At 39.8% G+C, this 20,242-nt stretch overlaps 1 pseudogene; it reads right to left on the reverse strand.

Annotated features, from left to right (window-relative positions):
* Positions 1-18,408: 18,408 nt before the first annotated feature.
* On the reverse strand, positions 18,409-19,257 carry LOC121487186 (annotated as a pseudogene).
* Between the last annotated feature and the right edge of the window lie 985 nt (positions 19,258-20,242).

Raw genomic sequence — 20,242 nt, forward strand, 5'->3', positions numbered from 1 at the left:
TTCCGTTCATTTTCTTGCTGAATATTAAAAAGACATATAGTCAAGTGACAAGATATAATAAAATTAATAATTTTTACTATTTCATCAAGGACAGTCTTTTATGTAAACCCTTTTTTCCCCTTTCTTACTGTGAGCATATAGAGGTAAAGAATATATGACTACTACTTAGTTTGGTGTCACTGCCTTGATTTGTGTGAAGGGTCTAGTGGTTTTAATCTCTTTTACTCTTTTCCTTTTGCATCATCCGTGGAAATGCCAACAGTCAGGAGGCAAATAATGTCTTTGGATTTTTATGAAATGAGTTTTGACCTTGTGAACCCCCTTGAAAGTGTTTGGGAGACAGCCCAGGGTCCATGATGTGAGGACTGCTGGGGTAAATCCTCATATTACAAGACGTTCGCTTTTAGTCATCTGCTCCTCCCTCTCACAGAAGGGGTGGAAAAGCCAAAACACTTTCCGCAGACTCCTGGAAAATCCCCACTCTCTCCCACCAATCCTTTTATACTGACTAGCCAGGTGAGACTGGGATAGTGGGTAATGATAGCAGGATGGCCCCTCCAGAGGGTGTGCCTCAGAGGGACACCTTTTTTTTTTTTCTCTCTTTCTAATTTGAGGTCACTCAATATTCATTTGAAAAGGCTTTCAATTTTGTAGTGGGGGTTTTAAATTATAAGTGAAAGCTCTGTTTTCAAGAGAATTCCTAGTTCTGCTTTCAGAATAAGTTAAATAGCATCCCAAACTATGTTGAGCTTTAAAAACTGAACACAAATCAGGAAACAATTTGGAAAATGTTTTATTATAATCCACTGTTAACACTATTCAGAAGTCCAGATGTGCTCCTTAAGAAATGAAAAAGCAAAGTAATACAAATGAAAAGTACTCTAAGGCCTGTGAGTATCCTGAAATCCTGTAAAAGCAATTGGGGACCTTGGTTTTAGTTCCTGTATTTGGCCTTCTGCACACAGTGGGTGCCAAATAAACACCACTCACTGACTGATGGAAGGACTAGGAGAGGAACTGGATGAACTTGACGGTGGCCAAATTTCAAGTAGGAAAAGCTGATCCATTGCACTTGGCTCCTTCAGGGAAGCAGTAGGGTTAAATGCCTAACACGTGGGTTTGCGTATGGCTGTAGTACTTTCTTGCTGTGTGATTTCGCACAAATTACCTATTTTGGGCCTCCTTTTAATCTCTTATGAAATGAAGATAATAAACATACCTAATTTTACTAGGGGGATCTCTTAGTGGTGAGGTATGTAATGTGAGGAATATTTTGCTATGTGCCATTCAGATTTTAATTCTAATATAATCATTAACCTATGCACTAACCTAATCACTAACCATGCAGATGTGAGGGCAGTCTGACAGTGAGGAACGGGGCAGAGGAGGGAGGGTCAGGCCTCTCAGCCTAGTTCTCAAAGTCAAAGCTGAGACTGTGCCATTTCTGTGGGACCCTGAGGATGGTCTCAATATATTTTCTTAGTGCATTCGGGATCATACCTGCATCAGAATCATGTGGGGGTTGCTGCTAAATATGCAGGTTACACGTTCCAACAAGCAGATTGCTGGCCCTCCCATGCAGACCCTCAGAAACCATCTCTGACACCGGAGTCAAGTTTCATTTGTCAGTAGGTCCTGATGTCATCATGTCCATGATACTGATGTATGTTCACGTTTGAGACCTGCTGCCTTAAGCTCTTTGTGACTCAAGTTCCTTGTCCATAAAAGAGGCTGTTCTATTAGATATTGCCAGGGCTCCTGGATGGCACCAAAATGATAAATTTAAATTATTTTTTCATGATTTAGGAAGTGTTATACTTTAATCCTCAACCAAGGATAATCAGCTTATTTATTTTAAAAGCCAAAGGCACAGGGTGCCTGCATGGCTCAGTTGGTTAAGCATCTGCCTTTGGCTCAGGTCATGATCTCAGGGTCCTGGGATCGAGCCCCGCATTGGGATCCCTGCTCAGCAGGCGAGTCTGCTTGTCCCTCTCTCTCTGCCTCTCCCCTCTGCTTGTGCGCTCTCTCTCTCTCTCTCTCTCAAATAAATAAAATATTAAAAAAAAAAAAGTCAAATGCATGGGGACATGGTGGAAAGTAATCAATGAATAGAAATAATGTTTATTTTCTGTGATGATTTCTACTATTTTAGAAATGGAAATACTCACTCTTTTTGCTCTGGCCAAGACCTTCACTTGCAGATGAATTTGAGAAGCGAGGCACAAGCTGTAACTAACAGTGTTGGCGAACATGCCGAAAAGGCCGTCTCGTGGTTAGGTCTGTTGGAAAGAAGCCTGACTTCCATGGAACAACACGAGTGTACTTAGGGGTGGAAAAGAGCATGTAGGGAACTGCTGGCAGCAGATCTGGGGCTATATGAGTGCAGTCGAAGGGAACTGGATCCCAGTAAATGCTCCGCTTCCGCCTGTGGAATCCTTCTTTTCTCATTACCATCACCAGATGATTCAGTTAGGTCTTCCTTGGCACATGATGCTGAGCTGGACCCTGTACTCCCTGGGTGATCAATTTTCCTGAGGCATATTCCTATGCTGCCAGAAGCAAGGGACAGTTTCCAGATGATGGCTGCTCCCTCCTCTACAGAGCTCAGTTTTCCTCGTATGATGACCATATGTCCTGGGTTTTCTAGCCGAGACCCAATTTCTTGTGGTTTTATCCTTTTCAAAATAATCATTCATTAAATTTCCAACTAAATTTGACATGATTATTCTTCATTTATAGGAATATGTACATATATATATATTTAAGATTTTATTTATTTATTCATGAGAAACACACAGACAGAGGCAGAGACATAGGCAGAGGGAGAAGCAGGATCCCACAAGGAGCTGGATGTGGGATTCGATCCCCTGACCCAGGATCACGCCCTGAGCCAAAGGCAGATGCTTAACCACTGAGCCACCCAGGGGTCCCGGAATATATATTTTATACACATGCACACATACATGGGAAAGTCAGAAATTAGAAAAAAAAATCCTTTGTCAGATCAGATTCTCCAAATTTTGTTTCAGGAATCATGATCATCCACAAGGTCAGGCGGAAGGCAGAGATATTCAGCGGTGCTGCAGTGGGTAGTTAGAACTCCTCATAATGAACAAACCACATGGATACAGGCCAGGTGTCTGCTAAAGGCAGCATGGTTCGGCACAGGTATGTATAAATAAGTCTGTTTTCAATCAATGTTCTTCTAAAGGTCATCCTGTTGGTGGAGGACACTTTTTACGGCTGAGGAACCGAGCATGGTTAAGGTAAAGCTGGCAGGTGGATCCAAGAGAAGTAGCAGGACATGCGCTGCTGCTCGTTGAAATGCTCCTCACAGGGTCTCTCCTTGCTTCCCATCGGTTGCTCTCTCCCGCACTGATTTTTGTGGGCGACACTTAACCAGTCTTTGTTGGTCTGAGCGCCTCTTGAGCTCTTCTATGCTGGAGAGCACGTCAAGTACCTTTGGTTTCTTCTTCTTTTGATCTGAACTGAGCAGTTAATAAAAGCCAAATCATTGGTTCCAGGTTTCATTTTGAATCCAATTCTAGTTCTGGTCCCTCTTGGTGCATTTAGAACCATCGAATATTTTGCTGGATTCTTTAGGTGACCATGATACCTGAACCAAAAATTGCAGTGTGTGAACTGACAAGGTATGTATTTTTCTAATTCATGCATTTATTTATTTGAAATGTCTTATAAATGGGGATAAACTATGTCGGATTTCATTATCAGTGTAATGAATCACTTTTCTCCCTGTGCGTCGAGTGAGGGGCCCAAACGATCCTTGGCTTTTGTAGGTCTCTACTGAGATGACCCTTGACTTTCCACATGGCCTTAGGACCCTGAAGCTCACTCTGCTAACACTATAGCTCACTTTGGGCACGGAAATATCTGTGATTGGGCAGCCCGGGTGGCTCAGTGGTTTAGTGCCACCTTTGGCCCAGGGTCTGATCCTGGAGTCCCAGGATCGAGTCCCACGTTGGGCTCCCTGCATGGAGCCTGCTTCTCCCTCTGCCTGTGTCTCTGCCTCTCTCCCCCCCTCTCTCTCCCTCACCGTGTCTCTCATGAATAAATCTTGAAAAAAAAATTATCTGTGAGGCTGTCCATGGTCTTTTCTGTTGCAGTATTCCTTCTCTGGCATCTGACCACCATCCTCCCAATCCCATTGGCTTTACCTGGAATCTCTCTCTCTCTCTCTTTTTAAAAGATTTTATTTATTTATTCATGAGAGACAGACAGAGACACAGGCAGAGACACAGGCAGAGGGAGAAGCAGGCACCATGCAGGGAGTCCGAAGTGGGACTTGATCCAGGGACTCCAGGATCACGCCCTGAGCAGAAGGCAGACGCCCAACTGCTGAGCCACCCAGGCGTCCCAAGGGAGTCTCTTTTTCTTATATCCCAAGGCTGAAAGAATCCTTCTCACATCTAAGGGGCAGGACTGAGATTCACTTCCAAATTTTTGTCTAAATGTTATGTCTGCAAATCTAATCTCTTCACTCTAGAACACAAACTCCAGAGAGGCTCATTTCTGGGTTTTGCTTTGTTTGGTTCTGTTTTCTGCCCCACCAAAACCTCCCTTTGAGCCAGCCAGCTAGCTGATGCAGGAAAACAATGAGCATAACATATCTTAAAATGTCAGAAGTAGGGGCAGCCTGGGTGGCTCAGCGGTTTAGCACCGCCTTCAGCCCAGGGCCTGATTCTGGAGACCTGGGATCGAGTCCCACGTTGGGCTCCCTGCATGCAGCCTGCTTCTCCCTCTGCTTGTGTCTCTGCCCCTCTCTCTCTCTCTGTGTGTCTCTCATGAATAAATAAATAAAATCTTAAAAAAAAAATGTCAGAAGTACTACACTGCATTGGTGCTGATGTGAGCTCTCTCTTGGTACCTTCAAATTCCTCTTGGGTAATTATTTGCAAGTAATTATCTTTTCTTCCTCTGATATATACTCTGGAAACTAAGGACAAATCTGTAGTCCTAATGGAGGCTTTCCTGAGGAATCTCCTTGCAAATGCAGTCTGTCCACTGTCAACTTTAATATAGTTCCTTCCAGATACCATTTACTTCATTTTGGTTTCTGGTGCAGAACTTAAGTTTTTGAAAGACAATTCAAAAACAATACTGTAAAATTTTATGGGTTGAATTGCATCCTCCCCAAATATATGTTGAAGTCCTAACCCCCCAGTACCTGAGAAGTAACCTTGTTTGAAAATAGGGCCACTGCAGATATAATTAGATAAGTTGAGGTCATACTGGAATAGGGTGGGCCCTTAATTCAGTAGGGCTGGTACTCTTATCAGGACATGGCCATGCGAAGACAGAGGATTGGAGCAGTCATCTATATGTGAGGGAACACCAAAGATTGCTGATGACCTGCCAGTAGCTAGGAATAGGCAAGGAAGGGATTACCCTATGGATTTTATAGGGAGCGTGGCCCTGCTGACACCTTGATTTCAAACTTGCAGCCTCCAGAACTGTGAAGAGAATAAATTTCTGTTGCTGTAAGGAACTTACTTTGTGGTATTTTGTTATAGCAGCCCTAGGAAACTAATGCATAAATTGTTGATTTCGAACTTAGAGTCTTTTGAATTAAAAAAAATGAGCTATACCATATAACAATAAAGTACTCGAAATGAAAGTCCGAAAATTTTAAGTGTATTGTTCAATTTTTTATGTGTAAATTTGAATATTTTTTTTACTAAATTTTTTCTTTTTTTTGAAGATTTATTTATTTGAAAGAGAGAGTATGTAGGGGGAGCAGCAGAGGGAGAGGAAGAGAGGGAATCTCAAGCAGGCTCCACACTGGTGTGGAGTGATGCAAGGCTCAATTGCCCGACCCTGATTGATTTCATGACCTGAGCTGAAATCAAGAGTCAGAGTTAACTGACTGAGCCACCCAGGTAACCCATGTAAATTTTAATAGTTTTTTATATATACCTGTGTAACCATCATCTAGACCAATAGCTAAATATCTCCAACACTCAGGATGGCCCTTGGGCTGTTTCCCAGTCGATACCATCTTCCTTGACCCTGAGAGGTAGCCATTATTTTGATTTCTATTCCTCTCTATTAGTTCCACTTATTTCTTGAACTTTGCAAAAATGGAATCATAAATATGGATTCTTTTTTGTTTCATTTCTGCTCAACATAATGCCTATAAGATTCATTCATATTATTGTGTATGCCTGCAATTCATTGACTTTAAAGGCAAGAATAATATAATTCTTCATATAACTTTGAACAGAATTATCTCCTTGGTTTTACAATATAAAGTTGCTTCTATGAATTGATTTAATTTTATGATATAGTTTAATGAACTGGAAATAGCTGGAGCTGTCAGTGTAAGACAATTTCAATGACTCTGATGTTTAAAAAATAATTAAATACACATGCGCTTCACATCTGTCACTTGGTAGGATAAAATTGTAAATTGTAAATGAATTGCACAAGAAAAGGCATGCATGTAAACTGCATGCATCATTGGAAAGACCCACGTAGGGCTCTTGTCTAATCCTAGGAAATAATAGGAGAAAAACAAACATTTGGCTCAGAAATCATAGTAAATTCCCTTTGACCCAGCAATTACACTTCTAGGAATTTATGTCAAGGAAATAACTAGCTGTAAAAATAATTTAGCTCTGAGGATGTTGCATTTATTATCACTGATAGGGGGGCAAAGAGTGAGAGAGTGAGAGCATGAGCAAGCGCGAGAGAAATAATGTGGGATTGGGAAGTAGCTAAATCCTCAATAACTGGAGAGGATTGGTTAAATAAATTGAGGCACATCCACAAAACAAAACCAATACATTGATTTTGTTTTAACTTCTCGTCAAATTTAATGCATTTCTGCTTAAGTTAAGCAAGGAAGTATTTACAGTGCTTAAAAATTACCCCTTGTTTTAGAAGTATCTTTAATGATGTGAACATAATGCCTGTATATATGTTTATTGGTAAAGTTGTTACTAAAAATAAACACAGGATGATCTCATTTTATGGTAACATCATGTAAATACAAAACAAAGACTAGGAGGCTAAATACCAACATATTAATGAATAGTGGTTACTTCTAAGGGGTAGGATTATGGGTGGCTTGAATTTTCTTCTTTGTGCTTTTGATTTGCCAAACTTCTGTTAATGTTTTTTAAATAAGAAAACAATTTCTTTAAAAAAAAGAAGAAAAGGATAGGGAATAAGTACTATTTTGAGACTATGTTCACTTTGCATTAGATGATTTTATTTGAAAGCATAGCAGCTTTGGTTCATTAGAACGTCCGTCTGATTTAATTTTTCACATGGCCCACCTCTATTTTACATTATTTCATATAAGCAAAACTTACCTTTCTTTTTTATAATTCTGTCTTGTGAATATCTTCAGAAAAATCCAACTTTTTAAATGTAAAAAATTAGAATTATATATCCAAGTTTATGAATTTGAAACTTATGAGCAAAACCTGTTTTTTGTTTTAATGGTACATAAAGAACTGGACGGGAAGATCAACTTGCATGACTCACCCTGCTGCTCTGTTTGCTTTTGGAAGGAAGAGGCTGTCTCCATCTTAAACCTGGAGATGAGTATACTTAGATTTATTGGGGAGAGGATGGATTGAAGGGGGTAAGGAATTAGAAGAGGGGTTTATAGGCATTTGAACTGTTCAAAGCTGGACCCCAAACCATAACTCAGATGGTTAGGATGAAATGTGTTGAGATTTGAGATCTACAGGTCCTCATTGGAATTTTAGGGGTCTGGAGCAGAAGATTGGGGATGAGGAATAAATGGATAATTGACCATGAAAAGTGCATCTTGGTTTGAAAACAGGGGCTGTGCATTTTCACTTTGTAACCTCTAAGGCTTCTTATTTTTGTGTTTTTAATATATATGCATATGTATACATATATATGCATGTGTACTGTACATAAAGAGTATATCTCTCTTGTCTCTTAAAGATGGAAGCAGATGTCTGTTTTGGTAAGACTTTCAGTACTTAGTGTTCACTACAGTTTTATGAAATTTATTGGTTTTGTTCTCTGTCCTCAAATGTGTATTTTCACTTCAGGCCAACAATTTTATGGATATTGCAATGGAATATTTTTTCTGTTTTCTTTTTTTTAAGATTTTACTTATTTGAGAGAGAGAGAGAGAGAGAGAGAATGAGCAGTGGGGAGGGGCAGAGGGAGAGGGACAAGTAGACTCCCTGCTGAGCAAGGAGCCCAAAGCAGGGCCTGTTTCCAGGACCTTGGGATCATGACCTGAGCCAAAGGCAGATGCTTAACGAACTGAGCTATCCAGGTGCCCCAAATATTTTGTTTTCAATCTTTCTTTTGTGTCCATCATATTAATCTCTTGAACCCTGTCTCTTTCTGTCTGTCTCTCTCTCACACATACACACATACACAGAGACCCCTAAGACCAGAGACATTAAAGACCCAGAAATTTTTCTATGAAATTTTTATTTATGACTCCCCCCCTTCTTTTTTAATTTCTTCATCAAACATTACTGTTCTTTAGATCAGGACTAAGAAAGCAGAAAACATTTCCCCCTCCCTATTTCCATTTGTTTTGTTTGTGTTCTGGTGCTGTAAACTTTCCATCTGCCTGAGGACGTGTTGATTCTCATTCATTTCCTGCTGAGACAGAGGTGAGGCCTACATATTGAGACTAGACCTGAAATGTGGGCACTGAGCTGCATTATAATGACATCAGAAGACAAACACATATGCATTTAGATGTGTTTCCACTCATCAGAATTTTCAAGAACCCTGATGCAGTCACCACTTGGCTGTGTGTGACCAGCAATCCGGGGATGGCCGGCTCTGTCTTTCAGTGACTGCGGGTCTTCTGTTGGCATCAGGTTCATTGCCTGAGCTGATGGTTACTAGGGAGCTGGGGACTCAGTTTTAGGGATCCTCTCTCTGCAGTCCTGCTCTTATGAAGTGCTTTTGGCAACACACCCTCTACTTGCTATTGCGGAGCATTCTCATGGGTTTTAGTTATTTAGAATTCAGACAAGGAAATTTGCTTGGCCTGTTGTAGCCTTTTTTTCTGTGAGTTGCGTTTTTCTGTTTTTACCATTGATGTCTGCTTTCGTAATCTTATCTCTTCTTTTTCCAATTGATTTTCCAGTGAATGTGGTCGTTTTCATGATTTACGGTTGCCAGACTAGCAAATAAAAATACAGTACATGCAGTTACATTTGAATTCCGGATAAACAGCAAATACTTTTTAGTATAAGTATATCCCATGCTATATTTAAGACATATTTATACCAAAAAATTATTGTTGTTTATCTGAAATTTAAATTTAACTAGATATCCTGTCATTAATTTAGCAGTTCTATTTCCATCTGATTTAAGAGCCTTTCCTCACTTAAAACCTTCTCAAAGAAAAAAAGAGATGAAGCCCTTGTGGTTATAAGTTGTTGGAGTAGAAAGTCAAAATTTTGGTAGAAGGGATTGTTCTGGGATTATCTTTGGGATTTGATATGTTCTACTTAGCCTCTGGGGCTTTGTATACGATATTCTTTAAGTCTGGAGTTGCCCCTTCCTCGTTGCACTCCCCACCCCCCCAAAGCCCTCTCTTTGCACTCTTGTTCTTGCTCTGCTCCACCTGCCTGGGTCCTACTCTTTTGTTAAGTTTGAGTTATAAGGCCATTTCTGAGAACCTTTTCTTGATGACACAAATAAGAGAAAGTGCCCATCCTCTGTGCACACACAGCATCCTGAGCTCCCTACTGTACAACTCACTTCCAGCACTCGGTCTATGATGAGAGGACTGTATCTGTCCAGGACGTTGTTGAACCCTCAACAATGTTTAGCATAGGCTGTGAATTAATGAATGGGGGAATGAATGAATAAGAGAATGAATACATAGGGAGGACTGAGAGAAGGAAGGGTGAACAAGTGAACTGGAGAATTTTCACTCAGAATGTGATATGGGAAAATGAAGATACATGCTTGATTCTAGGAGAATGGACCAAAGCCATAGGAGAGCGATAAGAGGGATGATTTTAAATAAAACAACTGCCTTTCGACCATAGTGTTCCCTGGCCCAGACTCCATGGAGTTAAGTCCCAGGGCAAGGTGACTGCCTATGTGATAGCAGCCACTCCAGGGGTAAGGGCTGCATTTTCACAGTGTGGCTGTGGCGGTGTTAGAACAGGTGCTGTGTCATCTTTAGCAGGTTGTGATAGTGCGGCTCACAATCCTATAGTCCTCCAAGACAGGCACTGTCACATTGTTAGCTTAGGCAGGACAGAGGAAAAAGGCAGCTCTTCATGGCAAAGAGCTCCTGTACCCAATGAAGGCTCCCAGCATTCTTTGAGATTTATCTAAGAGGAGACCAGAGTTTTGACAAAGTTGTTGGAGCACAAAGCCAAAAAATCCTGTTTATAACATATGGTGACCCTATTTTTACCCTCTGGTTGGTGTGGCCTGGGAGACATTGACTGTATTCATATTTGCTAGCTTCTTTGTTTAGAATTCTCATAAATAAAGACGATGGTTAATTCTTCCTCATGGACTCTGCAGGGTCGTTTACAGTTTCTCTCTGCAATTAAATTGCAGGCTCTGGAAGAGTGGAGAACTTTATGAGGCAGAGGAAAATCTGATAAACTGGCCTTGTCCTCACTTGGAGCAGGGTTATAACCACATGTCATGTAATGGTGTTATTTATTAGCATTTTTAGGGGGAACTATTTGCTTCTAATCATGGAAGACCTTTCAGATAATCAACTGTGCTTGCTTCTAATTAAAATAGTCTATAGCTGCACAAAATTGGAAAGCTATAACTCTTTTTCTTGCTTTGAATTTGAATAACAGTGAGTGAATGAGGGACAAGATTATATGAGGAACACGTTCTGAGGTCCCTTGGTATGGCATATTTTTTTTCCTCTTTATTATCTGATGTAATGCAAACAGTTAAGGTCTTCCTGCTGAGACAGTAAATGAAAGGAGAAACAATGTTGTTGACAAAAATATTTTTTTGTGATTGTTTTTGACCATAATTGAAAGGTAAAGGCAGAAGCATGGTTAAGATACTTATGGTGAGACCAGTTGGCATCTCACTTGCCTCCCAAATCTGTTTGCAAATATGAATTTACACAAAGATGGTGGGCTGTTTGTAAAATGAGGCTGGAACTGACCTGCTCCCTTTTCCCCAAGTTCTCTTGACCCGGGCCATACGTCATAGTCACCTGGGAACGTTTAGTCCCCAGATCTGAGAGTATATCCCTGGCCAGTTAAACCAGAATATCTAGGGTGGGCAGGCATCACCTCTTAAATAAAATCTGCCAGATGATTCTAATGTGCAGCCCAGGTTGAGAACCCCTATTCTGGAATGTACAAAATTATTTGTCGACTCGGACTGTTGACAGTAGAGAACAGATTTCAGAAAAAGGCTGTATGTCCCTGAAAGAGAATTTTCTAGGAATATCTGGAGGATCCAGCAAGGTGGTGGTTGGGGGCATTTGTGCCAGGCAGCTATCCTGCCAGCTGTGTGTACCCACAGACTCAGCGAGAGCACTCTGCATGTTAAAGACATCTACATGTAAAGAGGCCAGTGCTTTCCCCCCCAGTGTTTTAGGAAAGCTTTTTGATGCTTGGTAATCTGTTGAGGGAATGTGAATTATGGAAAAGAAAAAATGAGCCATATCTGGCCCTTCAAATGTGTGTGTGAGTATGTGAGTGCATGTGAGAAAGAGAGAATGAGAGTGATAGCATGAAGGAGTGAGGAGAGGGAAGGAGATGAGAGAGAGATAGGGAACATGAAAGTGTCTTGAGACTCAATCTTCCTAGGAACTCATCCTGGCCAAGTATAAAACAGAGGAGGAACATTTGCACTTTGCAGAAACACTGATGGCTGGATTAATAATTTGAGATCACTGTGGCAGGTCTGCAGCTCTGGTGGCTGTGGCAGGTGGTGGCAAGGCCAGTGGGAAGGGCAGATGGATTGTGAAGTCTTCTCTATGGGGTTTGTGGAGCCTGGGTGTGAAATCTTTGCTTAGCTTGTTTTGGTGGTAAGTGAAAGAGTTGTAGCACCCGGGAACACCCCTTTGGATCCTCAGATAACTTAAAGGAGGCAATGACTTCTTGTTGTGCAGAATCTTGGAAGATTTTATGGACCACATGGATTCCACTGTACCACAGGAAGAAGCAATGTCCTGGCCTAAGGCTGACTCAGAGAAGGAAACTTCCATGAAGATTTTATGTCTCAATAATGTGTTCTCTATGGTGTCCTCCCAATCCCACCCACTTAGTCACATTACAGCTCATTTTATATTAACAGGAAAGACCAGAGGGAGAAACATCTGCTGTGCATCTTGACGGCATGTCCGTAACTCCATTCTGAGTCCTTCCCTGCAGCAAAGTTAGCTTTGCACTTGAAGATCTAAGATTTCCTGCATTTTATAAGGACGGTCATGGGTTCCTACTTGGGAGTCCTTAAAATGAATAGGTGAGAAGTTATGGAAATGATAGATTTTGCCTAAATAGTTTGAGATCAGAGAAGGAAGTAACGTAATGATAATTTGAAAATATTGAAATTCCATTCAAGACCATTCTACTCAGAGAAAAGGTTTCATTTATGCTTTGTTCACAAAGGAGGATTTGAAAGTTTTTCTTGAGGTCTGATTCATTCATTTTCCGCTTATTTAATACCAAGCTTCAGCAGCCTCTGCCTTCTGCAACCTACACGCACCAATAACCTTCAATATCACTAATTACTGTGATGCTATAGGAATTAGAAAGTCTTACTGTGGGAACCTCCACAGCTCCCTCTTTATTTCATAAAACAATGACAGGGTGACAGTAAGAGCTTTTGGAGTGGAATTTTGGCCTTGAAGAGCACCTCAGAGGAATGACCAGGAGTCTCATTCATTGTTTTAATTGGGCTACAGCAGATTCAGCCTGGGAGTGAGTCTGCAGTAAGATCACTGAGAAGTTGCTACAGTTGTGAACCCTATTCTCCTGGGTTCCCCCTGATCTAGGGTAATTGAATATGTCTTTGTCAAGTGCTTGCTAGTTTGGGGTTGTATGGGTGCAGCATAAAAATCTACACTCATGGAAGTTTTGCTTTCTTTAGGAAAACGAGACACAGAACCTTAACTGGCAGGGGAAAACAGAATATAATATATATTGACACGGACAGTTAAAAATGTAAGTAGGTAGGAACAGCTGGAGAAAACTGTTCAGACTACATGGGATTGAGAAACGTTCTGAAGGCCAAGAAGGATAAATGAAAAGGTGGAGGATATGGCATTTTTGGGTGGGGAAATAATTAAGCAAAGGTATGGAGATAGGAAAGAGTATGATCTATTTCAGGGATAATAAGGAGACTATTAGCTACAATATTCATTCCCTAGGGTTGCTGTAACAAATTACCACAAATTTGGTGCTTTAAAACAATAGAAACATATTCCTTCACAGTTATGTAGGTTAGAAGTCTGAAATCAAGGTGTTGATTCCTTCTGGAGGCCTCGAGAGAGAAACCACTCAGTGCCCCTCTCCTATCTTCTGGTGTCCGTCAGCAATCTTTGGTGTTCATTGGCTCACAGATGCACTACTCCAGTTTTTTCCTCTGTCATAGAATGTCTTCTCCCCCGTGTCTCCATGTCTTAAATTTTCCTTTCCTTTCTCTACAAGGACACCAGTCATTGGATTTAGGGCTCACCCTAAATCCAGAGTAATCTTACCCAAAGATCCTTAACTACACTTGTAAATATGTTACTTGCAAAAAAAGATCATATTCATAGGGGTTAGGACTTAGATATATCTTTTGGTGAGGGGACACTATCAACCCATTAAAGATAGCAAAGGGGAATAAGGTTGGATGGATGGGAGAAGTCTGATTGTGACAGGTCCTAAATTTAAAAAAAAAAAAAAAAAGGAATGGAGATTCTAGTATAAACATGTCAGTTATCAGTCAAAATGGATGTGTTTGGAGGAAAGATCATGGGCTCAGCTCATGTAGGGTCATTTGGATTAAAGACCAGGAAGAAATCATTATGAAAGAAAGATGGGTGGGGTACGTGTGATGGTTAATTTTGTGTGTCAATTTGACTTGCACTGCAGGGTGACCCAAGTAAACATTGTTTCTGGATGTGTCTGTGAGAGGGTTCTGGATAAGATTAATATTTAAATTAGTGTACTCAGAAAGGCAGACTGCCCTCTGCAATGTGAGTGGACATCATCATCCAATCCACTGAAGGCCTGAATACAACCAAAGGTAGAAGAAGGAGAAAACCCTCCTTTTATCTTTCTGCCTGCTTGTTGAACTGGGACATTAATTAGTCTTCTCCTGCCCTTAGATTGGGATTTATAGTATTGGCTTTTCTGGGTCTCTAGCAGATTGTGGAATTTTTCAATCTCCATAATCACAAGAATCAATTCCTCATAGCCCCATTATTGGTGTCTCTGGAGAATCCTAATATAGTGCATAAGCTTAGTCTAAGGACTGTAGGTCATCATCAGTGGGAGGAGGTAATTTGAGTACATCATGGGTAATTTTCTTGGATTGGTCCTCTTGGACCCCTATCTGTATCTTAAGCCAGAGAGAGGATGAAATATGCATAAAACTGAGGTCACAAGGCAGCACTATGTTCCATTCTAGCATAATGTGGGTAGATAGAGTAATGACCTCTCAGATTTTCAGAGCACTTAGTAGTGGAATAGGGACAAAATATTTCTCTTCAGTTACCTGAAAGTTAGGATCAAGAAGGATCTGAATCAATGTAGTCAATATCAGGAGCAAACAAGGTTGGCCAGACATGGGTATACTACAGAATATGTTAAGCAAGGAGATATCATACCATGACCTTCCCGATGCCTGCTTCTTCCTGCCTAAAAGTCTTTGTGTATATTTCTTGCCTTCCCAACTGTGTTGCAATCTCCATGACAATAACTGTGTTTTAGGTTTATATGCTTGACACACAGTACATAATTAAATGCTTAATGGATGGATAGAAACAGATCACCAATTTGCTGTATCATCTATCAGCTTCCTTATTCTTTCCAGAACTGTAAACAAATAAATTAACATGAACGTATCTCAACTCAATACATTAATGATGGTGAGGGAGGTTTTGTTCTAGAATGGAAGGATGATGTGCCACTGTAGGGCTTTTTATTGCTCCATACACTTCTGGGCATGGACTTTTGACCATATAAACTATGGTTGATTTAATAGAATCAGGACATGGGTAGGAAGGTGAGACTCAATGAGAGTATCGAAACTCACTCACTAAAGGGTATTACTCAGATTACTCAGAAGCACCTCCATTCTTTTCAGAAGCAACTAGAGAATGGAGGGTGTACAAATTGTGTCAGATGTGGCTTTATTTTTTTATTTTTATTTTTAAAAAGATTTTATTTATATATTCATGAGATACACAGATAGAGAGAGAGGCAGAGACACAGAGGAGAAGCAGGCTCCATGCAGGGAGCCCAATGTGGGATTTGATCCCGGAACTCCAGGATCATGCCCTGGTCCGAAGGCAGGCGCCAAACCACTGAGCCACCCAGGGATCCCCTGAGATGTGGCTTTAGGTTATTAGAGCTGAGGCTTACTGTGAGACTTCACATGGAGCTCTTAACATTTAGATTCATTTAATGTTTCAGCCTTTTTCTTTTTTATTTTATTTTTTTTACTATTTTTATTTATTTATGATAGTCACAGAGAGAGAGAGAGAGAGAGAGAGAGAGAGGCAGAGACACAGGCAGAAGGAGAAGCAGGCTCCATGCACCGGGAGCCCGACGTGAGATTCGATCCCGGGTCTCCAGGATCGCGCCCTGGGCCAAAGGCAGGCGCCAAACCTCTGCGCCACCCAGGGATCCCTCAGCCTTTTTCTTGAGAAAAAAATAGAAACAAATTGTTTTGAGAACTAGGGTACACCAAAATCTTAGTGCATCTTTCTTAAGAAAGATGTTTCATGTTATTGCAACAATGGAATGATACAAATGATAGTTTGTTATTGCACAAATGATATCATACAGATGATACAATATTTTTAAAAATTATTTGCCCATAACTTGTGCCATTTTGGTATTTAATATTATCACAAAGAGCAGAGAGGTTCTGCATAGCAGAGAAAACCATCAACAAAATGGAAAAGGCAACTTACCAAATGGGAGAAAATATTTGCAAATCATGTATCTGATAAGGGGTTAATATCCAAAATATATAAAGGACTCATACAACTCAGTAGCAATAACCAAAGCCTCACCACCCCCAAACCAACCAGTGTGATTAAAAAATGGGCAGAGGATATAAATAGACATTTTTTTTTCACAGAAGGCATACATATGGCCAACAAGTACCTGAAAAGGTGCTTATCATCACTAATCATCAGTGAAATGCAAATGAAGACCACAATGAGATATTACCTCACACTTACTACAATGGCTATTATCAAAAAGACAAGCAATAACACGTTGGTGAGAATGTGGAGAAAAGGCAATCCTTATGCACTGTTGGTGGGAATATGAATTGGTACAACCACCATGGAAAATAGTTTGGAGATAACCGCAAGAAATTAAAAATCAAATACCATGTGATCCTGCAATTCCAATTTAGATATTTATCTGAAAGAAATGAAAACATTAATCAAAAAGATAATGTGCACCCCTATGCTCATTGCAGCATTATTTACAATAGCCAAGACATAGAAGCAAAACAAAGCATCCATCTACAGATGAATGGATAAAGAAGACGTGGTTTATATACACAATGAAACATTATTCAGTCCCCAAAAAGAATGAAATCTTGCCATTTGCAGCAACATGAATGGACCCCGAGGGCATTATGCTAAATGAAACAAGTCAGGCAGGGAAAACAAACACGCATATGATCTCACTTATATGTGGAATCTAAACTCACAACAGAGCTCATAGATACAGAGAACAGATTAGTGGTTGCCAGAGGTGGGAGTGGAGGTTTGGTGAAACGGGTGAAGGTGGTTAAATGGTACAAACTTCCAGTTATAAGATAAATAAGTCACGGGGGGTGTAATGTTCAGCATGGTGACTATAATAACTACATTGTATATTTGAAAGTCACTGAGAGAAGAGATCTTAAATGTTCTCCTCATAGGAAAAAATTTTAATTACGTGTGGTTACAGATGTTACTAACTAGACTTATTGTGGTGGTAATTTCCCAATAAATATAAATATCAAATCATTACATTATATACCTGAAACTAATAGAGTGTCATATGTCAGTTATACCTCAAAAAAAAAAAAAAAAAAAGAAAGGAAATGAATAGCTTAAACTACATTGAAGAAGTATTTTAGCAGGAGTGCCGCTATATAAGTTCTTAGTTTCTGGTGCCTGTTTTCTTTCTAGAGGTAAGGATAATTTATAAACTGTTAACTTTGTATGCTCTGCATGAACTCCTGGAAAGTTTTCAGAAATGCATTGAATTTAGTTTTCTTTTTTTTTTTTTTAACTATCAAAGATTCCAAAGAGAGGGGAGAAATTAACCAGAAAAGTTTATTGCAAAAGCAACTTTTGTTGATTAAAATATTAGCCATGGTTCAGAATATTAGGTTAATAACTTCTTTAGTATAGCAATCTGTCATTTATAGACACCAATCCATTTACCTGAGTTATCAGCTCTGTTTTCCCTTCAATAACACTTAGGTTTTGAGGCAAGCAATGATTTTTCTCTGGCTTGTGTTTGTAAAATAACTTCTTGCAATCTGCTTTATGTGCATTTACACGTATGAAGAGAAGTCAAAATATATTACAGAGCCTTTATTCTTATATATTAACTATGTGCAATTAATTTCCTGCCCATGAAAATGTTTTCCTTTTAGTTAATTGTCATTTAGGTTCTCAACTTCTTGTTAATTCTCTCCTGAATTACTTTCCTACCTGCTATAAAATTTTATGAAACTATTCATTGCATGTTAGGAAAGCATTATTCTGGATCTAGATCTCTAAAGACTTAAAAAAAACCAATTTATAATCAAAATAAATAAAAACCCTTTTGTGCTTTTAAGGACATTATCAAGAAAGTAAAAAGACAATCCAAAAAATGGGATAAAATGTTTGCAAATCATATATCTAATAAGGGACTTGTATCCAGAATATGTAAAGAGCTCTTACATGCAATGACAAAAAGACAAATAACTCAATTAAAAATGGGCAAAGGATTCAAAGAGACATTTCTCCCAAGAAATATAGATATACAAATGACCAATAAACACATGACAATATACTCAACATTATCAGTCATCAGGGACATGCAAATCAAAATCACAATGAGATACCTACCACTTCACACCCACTGGGATGGATGGTTATAATAAAAGACAGGCAATAAAAGTGTTAGTTAGGATTCAGAGAAATCGGAACCCTCATGTATTGTTGGTAGGGTTGTAAAATGGGGCAGCCACATGGGAAATCAGGTTGGCATTTCCTCAGGTGGTTGAACAGTTACTGTATGAGCTGGCAATCCCACTCCTAAGTATAGACTCCAGAGAATTGAAAACGTGTCCACGTTTATAAAATTTATATGCAAGTTTTTTTTTTCCAAATAGAGAAGTGCACTCAAAGTCCTTGCACATCCAATTCAGTGGTATCAGTATTCTTGTAGACAGAACCCTGACACCAATAAGATAATTCTGAATTACTTCATCTACCACTTAGGTAGGTTGTGTGAAGTCTGGATTAGCAAATTCTAGAAGAAAACGATTTTCAGGTCCCTAAGATCTGTCTTAACCAACGTCAGTGGAAAATTCTTTCTTCCAGATTGCCTTGATTCCAGTACACTGTTTAATCTACTTGGCTCTCCTGTGTCATACTTGTTGAATTCTTTTCCTAAACCAGGGCAGACGTAACTATAGCATTTCTTTACTTCCATAGCTGTTTCCAGGGATTGCTCTGGAGGAATTTCTACCTCTCAGCCTCTCAGCAGTTGCTGAATGAAGTATGTGATGCTCGCCACAGCTGCCCATCCCATCCCTTCAGCTGCGGGCAGGACCAGAGGGGCACCGTCTTCACTATCCGGTACCACCCCAGTCACTATTGCTTTTCCTACTTATTTGGATGCTCTGGATGCTGCCAAGGCAAGAGCAGCCTGGAGTTTTGAAGGGCTCAAACCTTATTTCAGCACTCTGGTCTGTTCTCTGGATCATTTAGGGAGGTTTCATCAGAAGAAAGCAATGACTTTCGAGCTCTGCTTTTAAGTATTTAAAGAATACTTGCTCCATAGACCTTTACAGCAAGTGACAATCTTGGGCTGTGCCGTAGGGGCCTGGCCACTTCATGGCACATGTTGCTTTTTCTATTACTTCATGCCCAATAGAGCAATCCAGGCTCACATTGCCTCTTCCCAGGACGCTAAGATGGCTAGAGATGCGCACGTCCCAGTTACATCCAGGTTGGCCCACAGCCCGAGTGTTCTGTAAAACTGTTTTGAATGGAGGTTATAGGGGAAGCAGGATAAAACTTTGATTTCCAGGTTATTGTTTGTATCATTATCATTTTTTTACCTTTTTTGTTTCAAATTTTTATTTGAATTCCAGTTAGTTAACATATAGTGTAATATTGTTTCCAGGAGTAGAATTTAGTGATTCATCACTTACATATAACACCCAGTGCTCAACACAACAAACACCATCCTTTATACCCATCAACCATTTAACCTACCCCCTGTCCCCTCCCCTCCAGCAACCCTCAGTTTGTTTTCTGTAGTTAATAGTCTCTTGTCATTTGCCTCCCCTCTTTTTTTCTCCTTTCCCTATCTTCATCTATTTTGTTTCTGAAATTCCAAATATAAGTGAAATCATATGATATTTGTCTTTCTCTGACTGACTTAGCCAAATTTTGGAAAGAGCTCAAGTGTCCATTGACTGATGGATGGATAAAGAGGTTGTGGTATGTGCATGTACACACACACACACACACACACCCCACAGGAATATTATCAGCCATCAAAAAGAATAAAATTTTGCCATTTGCAATGACATGGATGGAGCTAGAGGGTATTATGCTAAGTGAAATAACTCAGTTATTACTTTTTTTTAAAAAGGTCTAAAATTCAAGCCTTGCCTGGATAAAGATGTCACCCTTAATTTTGACAAGGGCCTAACATAGGTGGATTAGAAATAAATTATAGAAAGAGTCAAATAGAGGCTGCACCGAGGCTATGAGCTACGTAGGAGAATAAAAGGGATAAGAATAGATGAGATCACAAACTGTAATTTAAGTGTGGTCACAAACGCAATGTGTAGGTTGAATATACTGGTAGAA

The sequence above is a fragment of the Vulpes lagopus genome, chromosome 1 (genome assembly GCF_018345385.1).
Source record: "Vulpes lagopus strain Blue_001 chromosome 1, ASM1834538v1, whole genome shotgun sequence".
Classification (NCBI taxonomy): domain Eukaryota; kingdom Metazoa; phylum Chordata; class Mammalia; order Carnivora; family Canidae; genus Vulpes; species Vulpes lagopus.